The sequence below is a fragment of the Haemorhous mexicanus genome, chromosome 4 (assembly GCF_027477595.1).
Source record: "Haemorhous mexicanus isolate bHaeMex1 chromosome 4, bHaeMex1.pri, whole genome shotgun sequence".
Lineage (NCBI taxonomy): Eukaryota > Metazoa > Chordata > Aves > Passeriformes > Fringillidae > Haemorhous > Haemorhous mexicanus.
In genome coordinates this window covers 28,998,432-29,005,146 of record NC_082344.1, presented here as the reverse complement: position 1 = coordinate 29,005,146, position 6,715 = coordinate 28,998,432, and the positions used below count along the sequence as shown (strand labels likewise).

Below are 6,715 nucleotides of genomic sequence, written 5' to 3'. Positions count from 1 at the left end.
TTTGTTGGGTTTTTCCCAAATTGTTGAAAAGATCTAAGCATTCTGATCCTTATTTCAAGTCTCTGAAGTCTGGACATTTTCAGATGTTCAACTACTTCTCTACCAGAATTTCCCAACAGGGCTGAGGAGTTTTGCTCTGCTCCCGGGGACAGCACCTTCCTCCTGAGGCCCTGCTCTGCTGTGGAAGGTGGCACAGCAGAAAAAGCAGAATTCCTATTCAGTTTTCCTTCCAGCCACTCTGCCACGGCACCTGTGTTCAGAAGGATGGGCTGGGGCTCCTGAGAGCAGCAGGGAACCCATCTCAGCCCTGCCAGGTGCAGGGCTGCTCCTCAGCCCCTGCTCCCCTTGGGCGCTCTGGGTGTGGGGAGAATGGTGGCAACTGACCCAGCGCTGTGGAGAGCACAAGGATTTGTTCAGCTCATGCTCTGCATGAGGAGGCTCATTTCTTACAAAAGTTTCTCCGTTCTTACAAATCATCCTTTCTGGGTAATTGACAGCATGTTGAGTGTTGAAGAACGGGAGGGACGACTTTTCCAGTTTTTGAAAAATCCCAAAGGAGATTTAACACTTTCTGTAGAAATGCTAAGACACTAAAGCAATTCCAAAGATACATTTAATATATGAACAATTAGGCACCTGGTATGACTCCCAAAGCACTGGTTATGAGAAACAAACAAAGTAAATATGCTGTCTCTGGTCTGGGTTTTCAAAGCTCAAAAAACCCACTTCTCCTATGCCTACAGATCAGTGAGGAAATTTTCCTTCTGCTGACAGCTATGCACCAAGACTGAAACCAATCCTACAACTCTTCAGTTACTTTTTGCTAATCAGGGCTCCCCTAGATCAATACTTTCTAGAAATTATATATATATTTATACACATTGAAAGCGTTCATTATTATCCATATACCATAATGTTAAAAGAAAATTGCCCCAGCTTATGATGTTGAACCTTACTAACATCTGTTAAAACCTATTGTAAAATCAGGTCAGTGCCATTTCATTGCAGGTTACTAGAGATCAAACTTGCTTTAGCAAAACTGGTTTCCTTAAATGCTCTTTTTACTGAGAATACCTGGCATTGCATGTCACCTAGGAATACAGCTTTTAGAAAGACAATTTAGACAATTTAGAAAGGCATTTCTGCTTAGTGTCATTGCATCCACCAAGGAGCTAAAAGTCTAGCAAAAATGAGAAACAGAAAACATCTGTGTAAAATTTATGGCCATCCTGTAAGTAAATTATTTTATTTGTGTCTGTTGAAGGATTTTCTTTGAGTAATTTGGACAACTCAAGTAGTTTTTCTTGAAAACAAAATTCAAAAGATCACTTTATCGGGCTAATACTAATGTTTTCATTTTTTTATTAAGATCAAGCCACATAAAAATTAGGGGGTACAATGAACCTTGTTTATTACGACTTCTGCCTACATATGGCAATATTAAGACTTCTTGAGATATGACTGAGGAAGCAGATAAATAACACACTAAAGACAAAAATTAAAAACCACAATAAAGGATACATGCCCCCACTGATGACCAACTTTTAACACACAGAGGACCTCAGTTCAATTTGGTCATCTGAGTTTTCTGTATCATGGCACCATGAATTTACTGTTGCATTTTTTACCTGACATCTGCCTTTGCCTCTTTTTATTATTTTTGTGTAACGGAATAATTTTCTTTCCTCTCTTATGCCCAGTTATTGTATCTCTGGACAATTGCATTTCTCTTCAGTGGAACTTAGGATTATACTGCTGTAATTGAAGGAACTGGAACGACAACACAGTTGTACTGCCAACAGCTCAAAGTCAGTAACCAACTACACGCATTCAAAAACACCTTCCTTCAAAAGCCTCCAGATTCTAAGTCTAATGAAACCTTACAACACTCAAGGCAGCAGTTTGTTAATGTACCAGTTATTCTCAAAGAACCTTGCTTTCTTTGGATGTATGCACAACCTGCTACTCTTCCTATCCTCTGAGCAATGAAATCATGACATTTTCACCAAAGTGAGCACCAGAGTCTGCCCTGAGAAATGGAATCCCTCTCACCCCAAGCAGGCCCTGTTTCTTTTTCCCCGTACAACACACGCTGGTCACAAGAACTACAAAGCCTGTGGCTTTAGCACATTGCCCCCAAATCAATGACTAGAGGGAGAGGAAAAGAACGAGCTTCTGACTGCTCCAACCAAGAGCCTTATTTCCACCTGTTAGACAACATCTCTGCCTATCAGCACAGTCCAACAGAGAAGAGCAGACAGACAATATTTCAACTATTCAAAACTTTATTTAAATTGAATTCAGCAAAAAATGAAACTATGTGCAGGAAGAACTATATACATAAAGAAACAGGAAGAACTATATACATAAAGACTATTGTCCAAGATCCATCTGAGTGTGTCCTGAGAAGCAGAAGCACTCATATATAAATGGGAATATACAGATCTGGAGTAAGTTCCACCCTGCAGGTTGGGCACCTGTGAGTAGTCTCCAGGGCAATAGGGAGGCATCTACTGCAGAAGACATGGCCACACAGGGTCACCACAAGCTGTTGTCCATGTTGTAGAATCTGGAGGAAAGAAAATCACAACATGTATTGGGAGGAAAGAATTTGATTTTGCTGCTCTATTGCCACCAGAGGCTCTATTTAGAGCATCTGGAATCAGTTGGAATAATGAATGAGGGACCCACAGATGTGCCAGTGCCATTTTGGCAAAGGCTTCTCCCTCAACATTCACCATCAAGAAGTGACTTGTGGAGCTTCACAGCAAGGGCTGTGCCTCCAGCCAGCTGCCCACAGCATCCCACATCATCCAGCTGACTTGTGCAGCTCCCCTTCTGCCCTTCTCCTCCCACAAAGCAGAAAGGACAACAGCTGGTGGATCCTTACCTCGGAGTAAAATTCCATGCAAATTGGACACCTAATGACAACTCCTTGCTGTGCACTGGAGGAAACAGAACTAGAAAGAACATGCAGCTGGTAAGATCACCACACTTCAATGCTTATTGATACATAAAATCTCATGTAATCATGCAACTGCACTGACTAGCCATGACACATTTCCTCTAAGAACCCTGCTGCCTTTAAGTCTCTGTGTGCTGCATTTAATGAGGATTTGGGGCCTCCCTGCTTTGAGGGAAAGGGTGTCCTGCTTTTCACCAGGAGAAAGGTGCAGGCAGGCACCCTGCTCTGGGATTTGAAGTAACAGCAGTCTCTAGCACTGGCCAGTTGCTGTGTGGCAGCTTTGACTTCCAGCAGGTCACCAGTAAGAGCTTTGTGACTACAGCATCCAGCTGTCCTCTGGGAATGCTTCACCCCAGAATATTCATTCCAGGATCCAGTTCTAAATTACAGAGTAACAGCTCTGGCAACATCCTGCCCTGGGAAGGAGCCTTTGGTCAATTTTAAATGCTGCAGCACTGAGCTCTTTCAGCCTTACCTAAACAGAGCAGCTACACTCAGCAACTGAGAAGCTTGAGACTGAAGGAACAAAACATTCCTTTTTCATATTAACCAGGTGGTGGCATTTGTTCACCAACAGACTTAACAACCAAAACTTAAACATCTACAAATTCATTGGCAAAATGCATTATGGTTTAGAATAGTAGAAGCCCTTTAGGTGGCATTTTTAAGGCCTGACACCTGAAAGTTCCATACTGAAGTTCTCTCCTATATTGCCTTTCCAGAAGGCTCAAAGCACACCAGTAATATTAAAACCTCTGTCTTTCCCCCCACCCCAAAAAAACACTTTAGAAAAGCTTATACCATAATTCTCATGTTCTTTGTCTTCCCTAGTGACACAGGCACCTGGTTTAATCAGTCTAATGACTTGCATCTTTCTTATCCTGATGGAGTGCTCCTACAGCAGGGCTTTCCTGTTTCTCTGCAGCTTGGGGATTTTACTGTGCAGGATTTTACCCAACCTGAACTGCAAGATCTCCACCACAGAAGCAAACAAATCAGGGCTTATGACACCCAGCACTGGCCATAAAAGCATGACCTCCACAGCTGCCTCTGTGCAAGTCTACCTTGGGAAGAAGGGCTCCAGCTCCAGGAGAAAGGCAACCAGCTGGCACCATTCCAGCAGGGAATTTCTACTGGAATTTGCCCAGCTGCTGCCTGCCAGTTCCATGATGCCAAGCCCACGTGATAACATTTCATTTCCACATCTAACATCACTACCAGAGCTTGTCAGGAAAAGCAAATGCAATAGTGAGCCATGGCCTGTGACCAATCCCCCCCCTTCCTTGCCATACCCCCACCCTCATCTCTAAGGCTCTGTGCAAAGTTGTACATCTGCTCTGGGCTGCCTTTTTCTCCCAAAATGCAAACGGTATCATTTGATCGTCATGCAACATGGGAGAAAGAGGGAAATAAGTAGAGTATGGGAAGGCCTCAAAGATAAACCAGGCATACTTGTAGAACTTAGTCCTACACAGGAAAGAAAGAAAGGCACAGAACTCTGTGTTTGGTAGGGCATGAGCCATACATACTCCGATTGTGCAGTGTCCTCCTCTGCTGCTCCCTGTTCTGCAGGGGCTGGGTCAGCCACAGGTGCATCATGAGCTCCTGTTCCATTACCAGAGCCATCCACCTGCTCCTGGCTGTTCAGTGTAACATTTCTGCTTTCCTGTCCATACACTGTAATTTAATTTTCAGAAATTAGATCTCTTATTCTCTCTCTCCCTGGAGCTACCCTTGAAATGAGTTATATAAATAGTCAGCAATGCTTCCTATTTGAAATGGACTCTATTCAGCTGGTTTAAAAACAAGCATAAACAAGCTACTTTCCCAAATTCTAAGAGTGGACCCTTCCACACATTGTGGCTCCTCTGCTACAAAACAACACAAAATTTTTGCTCTGTTCAGCCTACACACAGCTAAAAAAGGTGACCTGAGATTCTCAAAGACAGTCCATGGAAACTAAAAATTACTTGAAGCAGTATGCCCTTAGAAAATTGTCATTATCTTCCTCCTTAATTAAGCTAATTTAAGAATGGAGTTATATGTGATGCAAAATGCAGAATATGTAAAAGATTTCTTAAGGAAGGATGCCGCTTGTATTCATGTTTGATCTTTATGTATGTTCAAGCCAAATCAACTGGGAGATATGGTCCATTAAATAGACAACAACTCACAAACAAGATCTAAGTGATGCCCATGGGGCAGAAAAACAAATTCCTTGTTGGTAGAATTGCCTTGTTAAGGTTCAGGGCTTGACATGCTTCAAGGAGCTCAGACCCAGGGAAGGCTTAACAAAGTTTGGGGAGAAGGATGCCCACTGAGAGTGGACACAAAGAATGCAAAGAATGCAGAATTGAGGGGCCCCATGGAAATCTGGAACAACTCCCAGGATAAGGAACTAAGAAACCCAACTGTCCTGAAATCAGCTCTGACTGGTAAAAAGTAATTCCTGCAGGGGGAGATTGCGACCACCGACTCGTGGAGCGGCAACTCAAGAACCTCCCCAGCCCAAAAGAAGAGGCAGACTGAGCAATGCACTCAGTGGACTAATTACAGTGAGAAGAGAGACAATCACTAACCAAAAGAAGACAAAATACTGGCTAAGAAGATAACCATGTCACTTGCAACCACTTAATGCTAATTTCTTTCTTGGTTTAAATTTATAAATAATAGAAGTTCTTTTGGAAGTGGGTGTGTCTGATTTGTGAAATACCACTGAGCGCCCAGACTGGTGAAACACTGAAACCAGCATCCAATGTCTCTCTCAAGTGGCTCATCATTTACCTGTTGCACCCCAGTAACAAATCCAATTTTTGTGGACCACACATTGACCAAGTTACTGGGAGAACCATTTCTAATGGCCTGGTCTGTAACAGCCAAAGGGTCAAGAACTGCTGTTTGCTCCTTAACTCTCAGAAACCCCAGGCAACGATGACCTCTGCAACTCCAGGGTCCATGTCACACTAACCAATCGCTAATCAATTAAAATTGCAGGAGGCATTACCACATTAAAGTTCCTTCTGCATAAGTGTTCAGCTACCACTTTTCTTGCAGGGATTTCCCACTGGGACTGACAGAGGCCATCACACACACATCGCATCCATTCTCTAAGACACAGGCCAGAGGCTTTAGCCCTGTGCTTTGCCTTTTGCTGAAAAGAAGTTTCAATCCCTGCTGCTCGACTTTCTTGGAAAAGAACAACAAAAATAACTATCACATTTTAGATAAAAGTCCATTACCAACTGTAAAACATCACCTCACCTTCAGGAAACTTCAATCGATGCACATGGGAAGGGAGAGAAAAGGAAGATACAATTAGATTTGGTGATCCCCCCTGGTGCTGCCCTCAAACCTCAGCTCAGAAAGCAGTTACAGCAGGGGAGTTGGGGAAGGGTAGGGTATCACCCTCTATGTTTGGTTAAGAGCATTCAAAGCAGTAGCACAAAGAGCTGCTGCCCTGAATAACAAAGAAGTGGGTGCTGCTGATTCTGCTCTCATTGCTGCAACAGGGTAGAAATAGAGGCAGCTTAGGAACCCCCTGAACACCCTCCTCCCTGGTCCCCTGTTCCTGTTCCCTATTTAGATTTGACCTGGAGCTGTTTCTTTCCCTTGTTCTCCCCAAAACTGGCAAATTCTGCTATGAGAACCTTAACACTTCATGTTAGCTGTACAGCTGCTGAAGAAAGGAAGTCACAACAGAAATTTGGGAGTAAAGAATTCCAGTTTGCTGCTCTATTGGCACCCAGGAAA

At 43.3% G+C, this 6,715-nt stretch overlaps 1 long non-coding RNA gene across 1 annotated transcript; it reads right to left on the bottom strand.

Moving 5' to 3' along the window:
- Positions 1-2,267: 2,267 nt before the first annotated feature.
- On the bottom strand, positions 2,268-6,715 carry LOC132326269 (uncharacterized). Its single transcript, XR_009486197.1, has 2 exons — positions 2,891-6,715; positions 2,268-2,569 (listed from the first exon to the last, which is right to left on the bottom strand). It is a non-coding gene; the product is annotated as an uncharacterized LOC132326269 (long non-coding RNA).